The following is an 18,276-nucleotide window of genomic DNA, read 5'->3' as shown; positions in this document are numbered from 1 at the left end:
ATCTTGAACTCCTGGCCTCACATGATCCTCCTACCTCAGATTCCCAAAGTATCTGAGGGGATTCCTCTGGGATTATGGGCATGAGCCACCACCTAGCACGTGATGGTAACTTTTTATTGTCTAGAGATTCTTGACTCTTTTCTTTGTGCCTTTAGTTTGATAATAAAACTACTTCTGGTCTGTGTGATGGAATTAAAGGTCAGTGGTTCACAGTGTTTGGCTAGTAGCCCTAACTTCCAGAATCACTACTGTTTTAGTTCAGGCTGCTATATATAACAAAATACCATGAACTGGGTGGCTTAAACAGCAGACCTTGATTTCTCACAGGTCTGATGGTTGGAAGCATGAGGTCAGGGTGCCACCATGGCTAGGCTCTGGTATGGGGCCCCTTCTGGCTTGCAGGTGGCTGCGTCTTGCTGTGATCTCACATAGCAGAGGACTGGTAACTTATTACTCCATTATTTTTGTGAATTATTACTCCATTTTACAGAAGAGGGAGCTGAGGCTTAGCTAGTAGGAGATGGGGCTCAGATGTGGAGGTGAACTCTGATTGCTTGCTCATCCTTACTCTGCTATACTGCGCAGATAGACCCTGAACTTCTGGGGTTAGGGGCTTGTCTTGCTTGTCTCTGGATCCCCAGTGTCAGTACAAGGTAAATCACATCAAATGCAGCTGTCATGAGACACAATGAAGACCTTGGCATTAGATGACTTAAATTTGAATTCCACCTCTTCCCTTACTGGCTGGGTGACTTTGCCATTGGTTTTCACATCTCTTATGTGGAGTTAGGGCCACATGCAGTGGCTCACACCTGTAATCCCAGCACTTTGGGAGGCTAAAGCAGGCAGATCACTTGAGCCCAGGAGTTCAGACCAGCTTGATCAACATGGTGAAACCCTGTCTCTACCAAAAAAAAAACAAAAAACAAAAATTAGCAGGGCATGGTGGTGTGTGTCTGTGATCCCAGCTACGCGGGAGGCTGAGGTGGGAGAATTGCTTGAGCCTAGGAGGTCGAGGCTGCAGTGAACTATTGCACACACCACTGTACTCCAGCCTGGGTGACAAAACAAGACCCTGACTCAAAAAATTAAAAGATTTAAAAATGGAGTTAATAATCTCAACCTTGCAAAACTACTCTGAGGATAAAATGAGATGGTGTGTACACCCAGTACATAGTAAGCACTAAATAAAAGCAGTTATTGGCCAGGTGTGGTGGCTCACACCTGTAATCCCAGCACTCTGGGAGTCCATGGTGGGTTGGATCACTTGAGTCCAGGTGTTTGAGACCAGCCTGGGCAACATACTGAAACCCCATCTCTGCCAAAAAATACAAAAATTAGTCAGGTGTGGTGGTGCGCACTCACAGTCCCAGCTACTGGGGAGGCCAAGGTGGGAGGATTACTTGAGCCCAGGAGGCTTAGGTTGCAGTGAGTCAAGATTGTATCACTGCACTCCAGCCTATGTGACAGAGCAAGATCTTGTCTCAAAAGAAAATAAAAAGCAACTGTTGTTATTTTTGGTGTATCTGTTTAGTCCCCAAAGACCACTGGATAATAAGTAGAGCATCGTGCAGTGAGAGTGTCCCCAGAACCCTCAGAGTATGACAACATTCATTCATTTATCATTGATTCATTTAGCCACTATCAGTTGAGTCCCTGTTACATACAAAGCATCAAAATACAGTGTTGAACCTGTCAAGATCACAGTTCTTAAAGAACTTATCTTCTAGAAGGATTGTGACAGATGATAAAGTAGCAAGCAAATAAATCAGTTCATAACTCAAGTAGTGGTGGATGCTTTGAAGGAAAATAAAGCAGGCCAAGAGGTTAGAAATAGCAAGAGAGGGGCATTAGGAAAGAGAATCATTTAAACCAATGGGTAAGGAAGATGGCATCTGAGCAGGGACCTGAATGAAGCAGAGTGCACCACAGGAAGATTTTAATTCGCAAGGTTGGTGCCCAAAGCCAGCAATTAACAGGGCCCTCAGACTAGCTTTGTAATTCACGAGGAAGGGGTGCGAGTGCGGGCTGCATCTGGTGGCTCCTTATTCCAGTAAATTACAGTAGTAATAGACACGGGTCCCTTTTGTTTCTACCTGCTAAGGGAGTACCTACTGTCAACATGTAAATTCAACATATTAAGAAGGTGTTTCATAATCACAATTAGGCATTGCTGTGATACTTTATGATCTGAGGCTTAGGCAAGGTCTGACCCCTTCCCCAGCTATGGCTTGTATCCAGGGCCCAGGGAAGCTCCATGCCCCAGCACCCGGGCCTTCCTGGCTATGACCCAGAGTGCAAATGCTGGGCAGAGTCCGGAGGCTCAAGTCAGGAAGATAAATGAAGAGGGTTGGGATGGACAGAGGCAAGGACTGGGATTTCAAGACTGTCTACCACTTTGATTTGGCCAAGAGCATTCTGACCTTTGCCAGGAGCTAACACGTGCCTCTTTGTGGTCTGAGAAAGGATTGGGGTCACCTCATCTTTTAAGCATAGATCCAGAAGGCTGGGGCTGCTAGGACTCTTCCTGTGGTTTGGTGAAGTGTTTCTTACACCACCTGCATCAGAATCATTGGAGATTCTGTATTTAAAATGCAGTGTCCAGGCTTCCTCCCAGACCTCCTGCTTCAGTGTTCCCGGAATCTGCATTTTAACTTATGCACTCCCAAGTTTGAAAAAAGCAGATTAGCTGGCAGTGGGGGGCAGCCGATCAGAAGAAGATTTGCTATTGGGATTGTCCTGGGAATGCCAGGGCACATGCTTGTTGTCCTGCCATCAGATGGCACTTCCTCCTTAGGTTGATGGGGGCTGGCCACATCCCCAGATATGATGTCCTTTTGCCTCTGAGAGAATTGAGACAGGCGTAAGGACAGGAATTTCAGAAGTTGGTTTCTATCCTGCTGTGAGGCAGTGTATGTGAGAAGGCAAAAGAAAAAGCTTTATGTGTGTGTGTGTGTGTGTGTGTGTGTATTGGAGGCAAATGTGTCACTTTCAGATGGGTTCTTTTCCAGTCTGGGCACAATTTTCAATTCTCTCTGGTGAGTCACTGCAGACATTGACTTTTTCTCACTGCCTCTTGTTAGCAAAGGACATATTTCACAGAAGGGCTGAGACCCATCTGGGGCAGGTCTGGAAAATTTACTCTTTGCAAATCCAGTTTGAAGACCCACTGGGGCCATCACAGGGCCCTACCCAGTCCTGCGCTGTGGGAGCCACAGAGACTCCTGGCAACCAAGGTGACAAGCATTTCCCCCTTCCTACTTAGCGCCCCTTGTTAGCCCACATCCTGCCCTCTCACATATTGTTTCTAGACTCTCTGGCCACCGTCCTGCTGGTTTTAATGAGAAAAACGTCCCCAAGTACCTTTTGGCATTTATTCATGTAATCCATCAGTAGTATAGCAATTGAGGACATGGGCTCTGGGAATTGTCCTTTAGTGGTTCCCTATTTCATCAAACTCAAAACCAAAGTTTCTGCCATATCCACAAGGCCTTCCATGATCCAACTCCTGTCACCTAAGTTTATCTCCCCTCACTCAGCCCCAGCCACAGTAAACTACTTCCTGCTTCTCTAACACGTCAGAGATGCACCCACCCCAGGCCCGTTGCACAGGCTGTTCCCACCTCCTGGGATGTTTTTTCCTGCAGATCTCTGCTTGACTCACTTTCTTTAGATCTCTGCTTGACTCAGTGTTGCCTGATCACCTCGACCACCGTTTCTAAACAGCAGACCCACTTCAGCCATCACTAACCCTCTCACCACCTGTCACAGCAGTTATTTACTTGTATTTTTCTTTAGGATATGTTTCTTCCCACTAGAATGGTAGCTCCTCATGGATGAGCACTTTGACTTAATTACTGTTATTTTTCCAACATCTAGACTATGACTAGCACATTATCGACCTTTAATAAATAAGTGAATATTGGTTGATTGAACAAATTAATGAATGAATGCCTACCTTGTTCCTTACTAGCTGTGTGGCCTTGGGCTCCTTAGCATCTCTGAGTCTCAATTCCTGTGTCAGTAAAATGGACATGGCTATAGAGGTTTGCAAGATAAAGGAGATAAGACAAGTCTGTTTGTAAGCTTTAATAAAATACCCGAGACTGGGTAATTTATAAAGTACAGAAATTTCTTTTCTCTGAAGCCTGGAAAGTCCAAGATCAAGGTGCCAGCAGGTTAAATGTCTGGTGAGCGTTCCTTCCTCATAGATGGCATCATCTAGACATCCTCCTGTGATGGAAGAGATGGAAGGGACAATGCGTTCTCACAGGACAGAAAAGACAGAAGAGCCAGGCAGCTCTCTGGAGCCTCCCTTACGAGGGCATTAATCCCATTCACCAGGATGGAGCCCTCATGACCTCCCAAAGCTCCGACATGAATTTTGGAGAGACACAAACATTCAGACCATAATGGCATGTAAGTCCTTTGCACGGTGACTAGCACACTCAAAGCTCTCCATAAACGGTGCCTGCCCTAGACTGTTATCACTTAGACCAGCAAAATAAGATAGAATGTGCTCGAGAAAATCAAAGGTGTTTGCAAAGGACTGTCTCATGGAGACCTGGCAGATTTTCTGCCCAAGTGGTTAGAATGAGGAAAGGGTCCTTGGCAGGTAGCATCTGAGCTGGGCCTGGGGCTGGGCAGGATCTCAGTGGGTCAGCATGGGGTATGTGGAAGGGTGGTGTGGGAAGATGGAACAGCTCGAGCAAAGAGTCAGAAGGGAGATGTTCAGGGACAGGTCAGGTGTGTTTCCCGAACTCCAGAGACTGCAAAACAGGACGGGGAGGGTAAAGCAAAATGAGGAGATGGAAGCCTTTTTTTCCTTTCTGGAAGAAGAGAGGCTGGCCAGTGCTTTCCAAAAGCTGTACAACAGTGGCATGAAACAAGAAGTCTGATTTACAGCCTCCTTCCTGGGGCAGAGTGCTTCGCAGTTAGTAACGCGGTCTTCTGAGAATCACTTTGTTGGTGTGTCACAACCCTCCTGGAGATAGGCAGAAGTTATTAGGTGTTTCTAATTCTAGAATTGAGGTCACCTGCCAAGAACCCTCACATTGAAAAGAAACCAGTTGGTAATGGTGGGATTTCTGGGCACTATGGCCTTCTGCTGTCCTGTAGACTGGGAGGAAATTCAGAGTACAGGTGTCAGGGAATCACAACAAGAATTATATGAGGGAGAAAGACTGAATGGTGAGCTTTGGAAAGCAGAAGACCATGCATTGCCATTCATTCATTCAATGAACACTGAATACTTACCATGTATGAAACTATATTTAGGCCAGGGGCCCAGGGACCAGGACTTTAGACACTTTATATATGTTTAGTTTTCCACCTGATTTTTTTTTTTTTAGAGGGAATCTCACTCTGTCGCCAGGCTGGAGTGCAGCGGTACAATCTTGGCTCACTGCAACCTCCGCCTCCCGGGTTCAAGTGATTCTCCTGCCGCAGCCTTCTGAATAACTGGGACTACAGGCGCCCACCACCATGCCTGACTAATTTTTTTGTTTTTAGTAGAGACAAGGTTTCACCATGTTGACCAGGATGGTCTCGTCTCAATCTGCTGACCTCGTGATCCGCCTACCTTGGCATCTCAAAGTTCTGGGATTACAGGTGTGAGCCACCACTTCCAGCCTCTACTGATTTTTTTAAAGCCTTATATAACCTGAGGAGGTTGGGGAGGCAGCATAGGTTTCATGTCACATAACGTGTCAGCTCCAGTTGATTTGTTGTGGCTAACCAGAAGATTCTGATACTACAGTGTGGATTTAGCAGGATAGAATCTGGTAATGGGTTCGTGATATCAGCCATGGGTTAAGGATAGGAGAATGGTAGGACAAATGCCACATATTTGCCCCTGCAGGAGTGAATTCTATATATACCTATAATGTGCTGACCTGAAGGTTTGCAACAGAATAAAAATGGTCTCTTGACTCTACACAGTTGGTGAGTGTGATGTGGCTGATCGCTTACCATAGACAGCTGTGAAAATTGAGGACAATAAAGGTGACAAGAATTGATGCTCCAGGGTGATAACTCAGAAAGATCATTCCCCTCCAAGAGGTGGTGTCCCAGGCTTTTACCCTTGCCTCATCCACCCCTAACTTAAGGCTAGTTTAAGGCATCTTCTCCAAATATTTGACTCTGTTCTCATGGAGACCTTTTTGCACTCATGTTTTACCTTCTGATGTCATGTACAATTCATTCATACCATGTATGATACAACTGGAATAGACAAGTTTGACAACAACTAACTTGGGACTGAGGTGACGCTTACTCATTGTACGACCGAATGGTAGGGAGCAGAAGGTATAAAAGCAAAAGCTGTTGGGTCACTGTGTTTTACAAGTGGCAGGGGTGAGGGACTTTGGCTGATTCAGTGAATTGGTTAAGGGAAGGTCAGTTAAGAGAGCTCCTCCTACTAATACACAGTCGTCTTTTTACCAAAACTATGGATTACCCTACACATACACATTCTGTTTTGTAGCCTTCTTTCTTTTTTAACTTAAACAAGTATTAGAAACATCTTTTCATGTCATCAAGCACTCTTCTACAACAATATTTAAAATAGCTACATGGGATTCCATGTTAGGGATCTACCATTTAATGGATCCCCTGTTATTGAACTTCCATGCAGTTCCCAGTTTGGGACCATTAGAGGGAACATTACCTTTCAGATCCCAATATGAGTAGTTGACGGCACTGAACACTCCCTGAGTGGTGAGCAGTGGAAATGAACAATAAAAGAGAATAAAGGATGGGAACCTAAAACAGTATAGCCACTATGGAAAACAGTATGACAGCTTCTCAAAAAATTAAACATAGAATTACCATGTGATTCAGCAATTCCATTTCTGAGTATATATCCAAAAGAATTGAATGCAGGGTCGTGAAGAGATGTCTATACACCCATGTTCACAGCAGCATTATTCACAGCAGCTGAAGAGTGGAAACAGACAGTGTCCATCAATGGATGAAGGGATACTCAGAATGTGGCATATTCATACAATAAAATGTTATTCAGCATCAAAAAAAAGGAAATCCTGTCATATGCTACAACATGGATAAAACCTGAGGACATTATGCTGAAAGAAATCAGCCAGTCACAAAAGGACTAGTATATGAATCTGCCTATATGAAATCCCTGGAGTTCTCAAACTCATAGAGACAGAAAGTGAAGTCCCGGCAGGGTGGCTCACGCCTATAATCCCAGCACTTTGGAATGCAGAGGCAGGTGGATCTCTTGAGGTCGAGTTTAAGATCAGCCTGGGTAACATGGTGAAACCCTGTCTCTACTAAAAATACAAAAAATTAGCTGGGTATGCCAGCATGTGCCTGTGCCTGTGATCTCAGCTACTTGGGAGACTGAGGCAGTAGACTTGCTTGAACCCAGGAGGCGGAGGTTGCAGTGAACCAAGATCACACCACTGCACGCCAGCCTGGGTGACAGAGCTAGATTCTGTCTAAAAAAAAAAAAAAAAACAGAAAGGAAAAGAAAGTGAGACCAGGCCTGGTGGCTCACACCTGTAATTCCAGCACTTTGGAAAGCTGAGGCAGGCAGACCACCTGAGATCAGGAGCTCAAGACCAGCCTGGCCAGCATGGTGAAACCCCATCTACAAAAATGCAAAAAGTAGCAAGGCATGGTGGCGGGTGCCTATAATCCCAGCTACTTGGAAGGCTGAGGCAGGAAAATCACTTGAACCCCAGAGGCAGAGGTTGCAGTGAGCTGAGATCGCACCACTGCACTCCAGCCTGGGTGACAGAGCAAGACTCAGTCTCAAAAAAAAAAAAAAAAAAAGAAAAGAAAAAGAAAAGGGAAATGGAATGGTGGGTGCCAGAGGTTGGAGGAGGGGGAAATGGGGAGTTGTTCAGTAAATATAATTTCAGTTTTACAAGATAAGGAGAGCTCTGGAGATTGGTTGCACAACAATATGAGTGTACTTAACACTACTGATCTGTACACTTTAAAATGGTTAAGATGGTAAATTCTGTATTATGCATATTTTACACGATTAGAAAACTTTTTAACATTTTTAAGGAAATAGAGGAATAGATATAGGGATTAACAGCTGCTAAGATTATTAGAAAATGAAACAACCAGACATTATGTGCCACCTAAAGAAGCCAAGCCCCACCTGCAGTCTTACCAAAGGGATCAAACCGGAGCCTGAGCTAGTCTCTGGCTTCAGCTGGCAATTCACAGGATGACCGCACGACAGAGCAGTGTGTTGCACACAGCCTCAAGTGTGCAGTCAGCAACGTCGGGCTGTGGGAGATGCGACAGTCAAACTTCCAGATTCTTCCAAGGAAAAAGTATAAGGAACTGAAAGGATGAATGAGGAACCCATAAATTTAAAAAGAATTAAAAGTCAGCAAATTTTTTAAATGGTAAGAATGTAATATCTAGGGATGCACATTTGAGTAATAAAACAATTTTAAAAGACACAAGACTGATTCCTTAAAAGTCAGATCAGTGGTTTCTTACAGGGGCCATGGGTGGGATGGGACACATGGGAGGCACACACAGCAAAGTTCTCTTTCTCATTTATTTATTTGTTTTTGAGATGGAGTCTCACTCTGTTGCCCAGACTGGAGTGCAGTGATGTGATCTCAGCTCACTGCAACCCCTGCCTCCCAGGTTCAAGCGATTCTCCCATCTCAGCCTCCTGAATAGCTGGGATTATAGGCGTGAGCCACCACGCCCGGCTAATTTTTGTATTTTTGGTAGAGATGGGTTTTCACCATGTTGGCCAGGCTGGTCTTGAACTCCTGACCTCAGATGATTCACCTGCCTTGGCCTCCCAAAGTGCCAGAATTACAGGAGTGAGCCACCAGGCCTGGCTTTTTTTTTTTTTTTTTTTTTTCTTGAGACAGAGTTTTGCTCTGTCACCCAGACTGGAGTGCAGTGGTGCGATCTCAGCTCACTGCAACCTCCACCTCCTAGGTTCAAGCAATTCTCCTGCTTCAGCCTCCTGACTAGCTGGGATTACAGGCATAAGCCACCACAGGCCGCTAATTTTTTATATTTTTAGTAGAGATGGGGTTTCACCATGTTGCCCAGGCAGGTCTCGAACGCCTGAGCTCAGGCAGTCTGCCCACCTCAGCCTCCCAAAGTGGTAGGATTATAGGTGTACACTACCACACCCGGCCACTATTTATTTATTTATTTTTGTTTTTATGAGATGGAGTTTCACTCTTGTTGTCCAGGCTGGTCTTGTTGCCCAGACTGGAGTGCAATGGCCGGATCTCAGCCCACTGAAACCTCTGCTTTCTGAGTTTAAGTGATTCTCCTGCCTCAGCCTCCCAAGTAGATGGGCTTGCAGGCACCCACCACCATGCCTGGCTAGTTTTTTGAATTTTTAGTAGAGACGGGGCTTCACCATGTTGGCCAGGCTGGTCTCAAACTCCTGACCTTGTGATCCGCCTCAGCCTCCCAAAGTGCTGGGGTTACAGGCGTGAGCCACTGTGCCTGGCCTAAATTTTCTTATACACTCATATTCTCGTGCCTAAATACCTCAGGGGGCAGTGACTCCAGAAAACCATACAAACCTAACACATGAATTAATGGATTATTATAAGAATTCTGGAGATGGATGGTAGTGATGAGTGCATGGTGGTTGCTAATTGTGTGGTTGTGAATGTAGTTAGTGTCATTGAACTGTGCATATAAAATGGTTAAAATGATAAGTGTTACGCTGTAGATATTTTACCACAATTAAAAATAAATAAATAGGCCAGATGTGGTGGCTCATGCCTGTAATCACAGCACTTTGGGAGGCTGAGGCTGGCAGATCACAAGGTGAGGAGTTCGAGACCAGTTTGGCCAACATAGTGAAAGCACTTTTATACTAAAAATACTAAATTGGCTGGCATGGTGGCTTATGCCTATAATCCCAGCTACTCAGGAGGCTGAGGCAGAAGAATTGCTTGAACGTGGGAGGTGGAGATTGCAGTGAGTCAAGATCATGCCACTGTACTCCAGCCTGGGCAACAGAGTGAGAATTCCTCTCAAAAAAAAAAAAAGGAAGAAAAGAAAATTTAATGTTCAACAGTTCAATCAGTGCACTGGCGTCTGCTACAAGACACGTCCATTCAGTCTACCCTGGATTCCCAGGAAGATTTCTTCCTAAAATGCCCTTAAATTGACAAATCCTTTGATGTTAGACCTTGTCAAAATGCTTTAAGGAGCTGTTTAGTTTCTCATTTATTTATTTTCATTGTGGTAACTTATTTTTTTTTACCAAAAGTCTTCTGAAAAAGGAAGGAAGGAAATACTAGATACAAACAGATAGTCACACAGACCAAGGTTAAAATCTAGATTCTGCCTTTTGTTAGCTCCGTGACTTTTGGCAAATTTCTTAAGTTCTCTAAGGCTCAGTAAAAGTAATCTGGAAAAGTAATTATAACACTAATTACCTCCTAGCATTGTGGTGGGACTTTAATAAAACCATACCTATCAATCCCCAAGCACCACGCCTGGCCTGGGGTAGCTGCTATAAATGTTATTTGTTTGGTTCCGAAAAGAATTAGGCCTGGGTCTAAGAAACCCCAAGTGCCATTGTCATCTCCAACCCTGACTTACTGTGTAGTCTTGGTAAAGCCACCTGTCTCTGAGGCTGGTTACCTCATAACTGTCCCAAGAATCCCCTGTCCTCTGTGAGAACAGTACTGCTGAGGTGGAGGGTCCTGCTTGCTGGAGTGAATGTGGCTTAGGGATGAGGCCACTGGCACTTGGGTCTCCTACAACCCAGGCCAGAGCCTGCAGCCACTCCAGCAGGCAGCCGGCAGGAGGAGGTGTGGAGTTGCAGGGCTGCCCGTTTCACCCCGGCAGGTGAAAATGTGCCCCAGACACACAGCTGAGATAGTAAATTGGTTTCCGTCATCCAGTGCAGGGAAGATCATGCTGGTTTTACCCTTCTTGTCAGGCTGCGTCTTGTAAACCTTGTTTGCCTTCTTTTATCGAGCTGTGCTGAACTTAAAGAACAGAAAGGTTGAAGTTCATTATAGCAACCCCAGGGAAGGGTCGCCTACCTCTCAAAGATTCACTTTTCCCCCTGCATTTCTGTTTTACATAAGTAGAATCATAATGCACACAGTATTTTGCTGCATTTCAAGTTTTTATGATTGTTCTATGTCAATAACAAAAAAAGACAACCAACCTCAAGATAGTTGGTTTTATTCAGAATTCTGCTTCCCCAGGAGCATTAGAGACCAATCCCCGATTCTTTAACTGAGATGAGGAAATATCAAGTTAAATGTTAAATGGAGTTTCTGGAGTCACTGCCCCCTGAAGTATCTAGGTGTGGGAATATGAGCGTATAAGAAAATTTGGTTTAAGGTGTAACAACTGAATCAATGCACTGCTCTCTACTACAAGACACCTCCATCCAGTCTACCATGAATTCCCAAGAGCATTTCTTCTCAGGATGCCCTTAAATTGACAAATCCTCTCATGTTAGACCTTGTCAAAGGGCTGTAAGGAGCTATTTAGTTTCTTATTTACTTGTTCTTAATTGTGATAAAATATCCCTAATACTTACCACATTAGCCATTTTATGCAGACAGTTCAGTGACACTAGCTACATTCACAACCATGCACCTGTCCCCTCCCATCACCACCATCCACCTCCAGAGCCCTTCACCTTAGAAAACTGAAATTCTGTGTGCATTCAACACTAACTCTCCTTTCCTCTTTCCCACAGACCTTGGCAGCCACCATTCCACTTTCTGTCTCTATAACTTTGACTGCTCTAGGGACTTCATATAAGTACGATCATGCAGTATTTCTCTTTCTCTGATCAGTATATTTTACTTAGCAGAATGCCCTCAAGGTTCATGATGGTTCATCGAGGTGGTACCACATGCCAGATGCCCTTCCTCTTTTTTTTTTTTTTTTAGACAGAGTTTTGCTCTTGTTGCCCAGGCTAGAGAGTAATGGTGCAATCTCGGCTCCCTGCAAACTCCACCTCCCAGATTCAAGCAATTCTCATGCTTCAGCCTCCTGAGTAGCTGGGATTACAAGTGCATGCCGCCACGTCTAGTTTATTTTTGTATTTTTAGTAGAGACTGGGTTTCGCCATGTTGGTCATGCTGGTCTTGAACTCCTGGCCTCGTGATCTGCCTGCCTCAGCCCCCCAAAGTGCTGGGATTGCAGGTGTGAGCCACCATGCCCGGCCTGCCCTTCCTTTTTTAAGGCTAAAAATGTTGCATGGTATGTGAGGACCACATTCTGTTTACCCATTCATCTGCTGATGGACATGTGGGTTGCTTCCACCTTCTGGTTATTGTGAATAATGCTGCAATGAAAATGAACATATCAGTTTCTCTTTAAAAGTATCCCGTAATCCTTTATTCCAGTGATAGTGTGGTTGTTCTGATTGTACAGGGGAGCACCTCCGCTAGATACCAATAGTCAGTTAATAGCTCTCTTGAACACCTACAGCCTGGATAGGAACTTGTTCAGGAACTGGGTAAATAGCAAGGTATCAGGAGACAGAGGACAGGGTGGGAGTGAGGGTGGGTGCAGCCACAGCTGTAAGTGCACGCAGCTGTAACTTCCGGGCATTGAGCAGGTCCTCATGGGAACGATTTATGAAAACTATGATGATTTTTCCATTTCCTTGACTCTGTGATTGTTTTCATAAGAAGCTAAGTGGTTCCTGTGTGATTATATATCCCAGGTGTTGTGCAGAATTTTAACTAAAATGCCGAAATCTAGGGCTATTTGCCTATCACACATCCATTTATTCAACTTCCCCCAGCAAGTTCACAGCACTATGTAAATTGCTTAGAACCAGTGGAAGTCTTCTGTGAGTTCTGGAAAACAAGAGGAGGGGAAAATCAATGGAGAAAAGTAGGAGTAGGCTGGGCGCAGTGGCTCACACCTGTAATCCCAGCACTTTGGGACGCTGAGGCGGGCAGATCACCTGAGGTTGGGAGTTCGAGACCAGCCTGGCCAACATGGTAAAACCCCGTCTCTACTAAAAATGCAAAATTAGCTGGGTGTAGTGGCACTGGCCTGTAATCACAGTTACTCGGGAGGCTGAGGCAGGAGGATTGCTTGAACCCTGGAGGCGGAGGTTGCAGTGAACTGAAATCACCCCATTGCACTCCAGCCTGGGTAACAAGAGCAAAACTTTGAATCAAAAAGAAAAAGAAAAAAGAAAGAAAAAAAGTCGGAGTGAAGCAGATACCCAATTAGAAGAAGATGGCAGGCTGGCAGGAAAGTACAGCGGCCGAGTGTCTGCTGGCAAGCTGCGCATCAGGGCTCACTGGCACAAACGGTAAGGCAGAACTAGTGGCCCCTAGACCTGGGGAGGGGTTGGAGGCCCTGGGAAACATCAACTCTCCATCCTAAGACAACACTACACCCTTCCACTCCTAATCAAGGCCCTACATTCCAGCATTCAAGCGCATTAAATGATAGTTGTCCAAATGTGCGGAAAAGGATTTTCTCTTTTCAGAGTCACCCTTTCAAAATGTAGATGCTCCTTACAGAGCTCTCTGAATCTTAAGGTCCTTTCGAGTTCCTCCGGCTTGACTGTTCTCAAACTGCTCTGAAAGGACTCTGGTGAGCCTGGGGCAAAGCGGAGGAGTCAAATAGACAGGGCTCTGTGTCCCCCCTCTCCACTCCAGCTACTGCAACAAGCTGCTTCCATCTGTCTTATATAAATTGTTGCATAAACCAGTAGTTGCACTACGGAGAAAAGCAGGGAGGGAAAATGTTTGAAAAATCCCTGATCTTGAGCAACCCCCTTGTTTAAAAAAGGAGGCCTTGAGAAGTTGAGATAAGGGTTCAAAGTCACACAGCAAATTCATTCAACAAATATTTTTTACTGTGCCAGACACACAGTAAACAAAGATGAGTGCACAAATCCCTGCCCGGAAGACTGGGCCCTTCTCTCCAGGAGAAGGGGACACATGGGGCACTGTCAGCAAGGAGGGGGACAGCCGTCTCCCCATAATATGTTCAGCCACATCATGCTGTCGCCCCAAATATGAGTGAGGCCATCTCTCCTGTGCATGCAAAAGGGAACAGACATTAGTTCTCTTTAGAGTATTGTCCCTCAATCATCTCGTTTCACTCTTTCTGAAGCCCTGTAATGTGTATGCCTACCATATGCCAAGCAGTTCTAGCATGTGAGGCTACAAAGCTGATTAAGACATGGCCTCTGCTCCCAAGGATCTTGCAGCTAAACAGGGCAGAAGATCACAGCACAGAGTCAGTTCTACACACTGATAAGTTATCAGCCTTGGGGTCTGGGTCAGGGAGAGAAGAGACACATCTAGCTAGGGGATGTGTCTCTCTTCTCTTTCCAAGTTTCAATGAAGAAATCGGATGTTGGGGCTGGGCGTGGTGGCTCATGCCTGTAATCCCAGCACTTTGGGAGGCCGACGTGGGCAGATCACAAGATCGGGAGTTCAAGACTATCCTGGCTAATACAGTGAAACCCCGTCGCTTCTAAAAATACAAAAAATTAACCGGGCGTGGTGGCACACAGCTGTAGCCCCAGCTACTCGGGAGGCTGAGGCAAGAGAATTGCTTGAACCTGGAGGCAGAGGTTGCAGTGAGCTGAGATCGCGCCACTGCACTCCAGCCTGGGCAACAAGAGTGAAACTGTCTCAAAAAAAAAAAAAAAAAAAAAATGAAAGAAATCGGATGTTGAAGTCAGGCATCCCTTACTTCAAAGCCAGTGGGCCTTATAACTATGTGAGCTTGGACCAGGGGTGTAGGTTTCCAGAGCCTCATCTGAAAAATGGGGATGATAATTACAGTTCCTACTTCTGAGGGTCGCTGTGGGGATTGAATGAGATAACGCAGGTCCAACTCTTAGCCTCAATAAATATGCCCCTTATTTAAGGACTTTAGGAATGAGGTGAGGATGAGACAGAAGCACTCCAAAGGCTGTGCCCAGGCAAGTAGCAGAGAGGAGAAAGTAGGCAGCATGGAAGTGGGTCCTCTACCTGCGGCTGGTAAGACCTGGGAAGTGCCGCAGGAGGGGTGCTGGGAAGTGCCGCAGGAAAGGGGGAGCAGGGCCAGGAGACAGAGGGGCCCCTCCAAGGCCAAACTGAGGACTTGGGCCCCTGGAACTCATTTTTGAGTTCTACAAGTTTTCTTGTAATTTCCCTAGGATTTTCTACAAATAAGACCATGTTGTCTACAAATAGATAGTTTTACTTCTTTCTTTCAAGTCTGGATGCCTTCATTTCCTTTTCTTGCCTAATCGCTTGGCTTCTTTTAACTCCTTTTATTTTTGACTGTGTGAGAACCAGGCCTGGCTGGAGTCGGAGAGAGGCTGCTCTCTGGAAGGCTGGCCAGACATGGGAGGATATGTAGACCTAGTCAGGTGACTGCCAGGGCAGATCTCTGAAACTCTGATCTGGCAGGCACTCCAAGTATCCCCGAGGGATGATCAGGGAGGAGGGGACAGGTGAATGCTTCTTTGGAGCACCCAGTGATGGGAACATGTTTCTGGAGCATTCAGTAACTTCATTAAGAGCCTCCCGAGTTCTTGGCTCTGAGGACCGGAGATGACTCCAACCCACATGTGACACCCACAGTCTAGTGAAAAAAGTCTCATCAGTAATTGAGGGATTATAACCTAGCTTTATTTATTTATTTTTGAGACAGAGTCTTGCTCTGTTGCCCAGGATGGAGTGCAGTGGCACGATCTCCACTCACTGCAAACTCTGCTTCCCAGGTTCAAGCAATTCTCGTGCCTCAGCCTCCCAAGTGCTGAGATGGGAGGTGTGCATCACCACAACCAGATGATTTTTTGTATTTTTAGTAGAGACAGAGTTTTTGCCATGTTGCCCAGGCTGATACTGAACTCCTGAACTCAGGCAATCTGCCCACCTTGGCCTCCCAAGGTGCTGGGATTACAGGCATGAGCCACTGTACCTAGCCACAGCCCAGCTTTATAAGGGTTGCAATTGAGGTCTGTGCAGAGTTCAGCAAAGCCCTAGAGAAGGAAGTGAATTAACCCTGCCCAGTGAGATTGAGGAATGGCTTAAAGGAAGTGACATGTAACTGAATGTCTTGTCAGGGTAAGAGGATGGGAACAGGCATTTCCCACAGGAGAACCACATTTGCGAAGGTATGGAGCGTACATGAGCCGGGCCTATTTGTGGGGAGTGGAGAATCTGAGATGAGGCTACACAGTAAGATGAATCCAGGTGGAAAAAGCTCTGTGTGATGGGTCAAAGGTGCTGATATATAACTAGCCACTGCCCAGCCCCCTCCATCTGTTTCCAGAGTAGACCTGTTTGCTTATCTCTTGGGCATTTGCCAGGCTGATTGGCATAGTGAATAAAGAAAAGACAGCACTGGGAAAGCTAAGTTGAATTATATTAGAAATTACATGATACTTTTCAATAAATCGGAAGGATTTAAGAGTGGGTGAGAGACGGGAAAAGAGAATTAAAGAGGAACCAAGGCAAGCTGAAGTTTTTGAGAGCGTGGGCAGGGAGATTTGAGGATGAGGAGGTGACGCTGTAGCTGGCATTGTGGGGTGACAGATGGGAAAAGAAGTTCTTTGTGATGGTTTTGCCTCTTTGAAAGTGTTCAGTAGGGTCGAAGTTACTTTTCCATATCGTTTTATTTTCTAGATGTTGGACTTGAATTTCTTTTGAATGTGTTACCATGAGGCTGTGTGTGGTGACTTATGTCTGTAATCCCAGCACTTCGGGAGGCTAAGGTGGCTGAATCACTTGAGGTCGGGAGTTGGAGGCCAGCCTGGCCAACACAGTGAAACCCTGTCTCTACTAAAAATACAAAAAATAACCAGGCAGCATGGTGGGCACCTATAATCCCAGCTAGTCAGGAGGCTGAGGCACGAGAATCACCTGAAGGCAGAGGTTGCAGTGAGCTGAGATGGTGCCATTGCACTCCAGCCTGGGCTACAGAGCGAGACAGGCTGGTCTTGAACTCCTGACCTCAGGTGATCCGCCCACCTCTGCCTCCCAAAGTGCTGGGATTACAGGTGTGAGCCACCATGCCCGACCTTATATTTTCTTTATGTAAATGCACACCCAGGAGGCTTGTCTGAGCTGCACAGGACTTCGTCTACACTTGAGCATCTCCCTTTCACTTCTGCAGTGCTTGGAGAAATCAAGATAAGACCACTTTTTTTTGTGATTTCTTGACTTGCCAACACCCACTAGGAACTTCATCTCTCTGAGAGTGAATAGAGTCTGTCCTTAGCTAGCACTTGCCCAAGGAAGCAGCCAGAAGTAAGATTTGCTATCAGTCACTAGGAAAATGATTGCTGTTGGAGCTGGCCCAATTAACCAGCAGGACAGAACATTCTTGGATGAACTAGGACAGGCCCCAGCCATCCCTAAGGCATATCAGAAACAAGGGGAGGATTGGGAGTCTTATTCACATTTCTATCTCTAGTGGCTTGGCCTAGCATAATACCTCGTACCACATTATTGTTTAATTAATAGTTCCTGAATCTATTAATGAATTAGCATAACATGAAACTCTGAATGTGGTCATGTTGGGTCAGAACTGTGGTGCATTAGAGGCAGATTCATCTACTTATTCATTCATCACTTACTGAACTCCTCCTACCATAATTCAGCTTTGGTTAGGAAACTGGTTCACAATATTGATTGCATTGGAACCATCTGGAGAGTTTTTAAAAATCCAGGCCAGGCACAGTGGCTGATGCCTGTAATCGTAGTGCTTTGGGAGGCCAAGGCAGGAAAATTGCTTGAGGCCAGGAGTTCAAGGTCACATTGAGCTATGATCGTGCCACCTCACTCTAGCCTGGGCAACAAACAAGAACCTGTCTCTAAGAAATTTTTTTTTAATCCTGAAATCCAGATACACCCCAGACCAGTTACATCAGAATCAAGTCCAGGAATGGTGAGTCCTTGGCATCAGTATTTTTTTTAAGCTCTGTTTATGATTCCAGTGTGCAGCCAAGTTTGAAAGCCACTGGTCTAGGTGCTGGAAATACTAATGGATATCACAGTGCCTCTGCCCTTGTAGGGATCCAAGTGTAAGTGAAGGATACCTGAATTCGTTCTATAGAATATAGTGGGCCAGGCACAGTGGCTTACTCCTGAAATCTCAGCACTTTGAGAAGCTGAGGTGAGTGGATTACCTGAGGTCAGGAGTTTGAGATCAGCCTGGCCAACATGGCGAAACCCTGTCTCTACTAAAAAAAAAAATAGAAAAATTAGCCAGGTGCAGTGGCATGCACTTGTAGTCCCAGCTACTCGGGAGGCTGAGGCAGGAGAATAGCTTGAACCCAGGAGGCGGAGGTTG

The 18,276-nt window shown here is 45.6% G+C and overlaps 1 protein-coding gene across 2 annotated transcripts in view; it reads left to right on the top strand.

The window, feature by feature from the left end:
* Positions 1 to 18,276, top strand: part of HRH1 (histamine receptor H1) — a 96,328-nt gene that overhangs the window by 51,060 nt on the left and 26,992 nt on the right. Inside the window, exon 1 of one of the 2 annotated variants that reach the window (XM_037728843.1) lies at positions 17,825 to 17,871. The exons of the other annotated variant lie outside the window; for it this stretch is intronic. The gene's annotated coding sequence lies outside the window, so the exon portion shown is untranslated. Of the gene's footprint in view, positions 1 to 17,824; positions 17,872 to 18,276 lie in introns of those variants that run through there. 2 annotated transcript variants of the gene reach the window in all.

The sequence above is a fragment of the Cebus imitator genome, unplaced genomic scaffold (genome assembly GCF_001604975.1).
Source record: "Cebus imitator isolate Cc_AM_T3 unplaced genomic scaffold, Cebus_imitator-1.0 Scaffold281, whole genome shotgun sequence".
NCBI classification, from domain to species: Eukaryota; Metazoa; Chordata; class Mammalia; order Primates; family Cebidae; genus Cebus; species Cebus imitator.
This window is presented reverse-complemented; position numbering and strand designations above follow the sequence as displayed.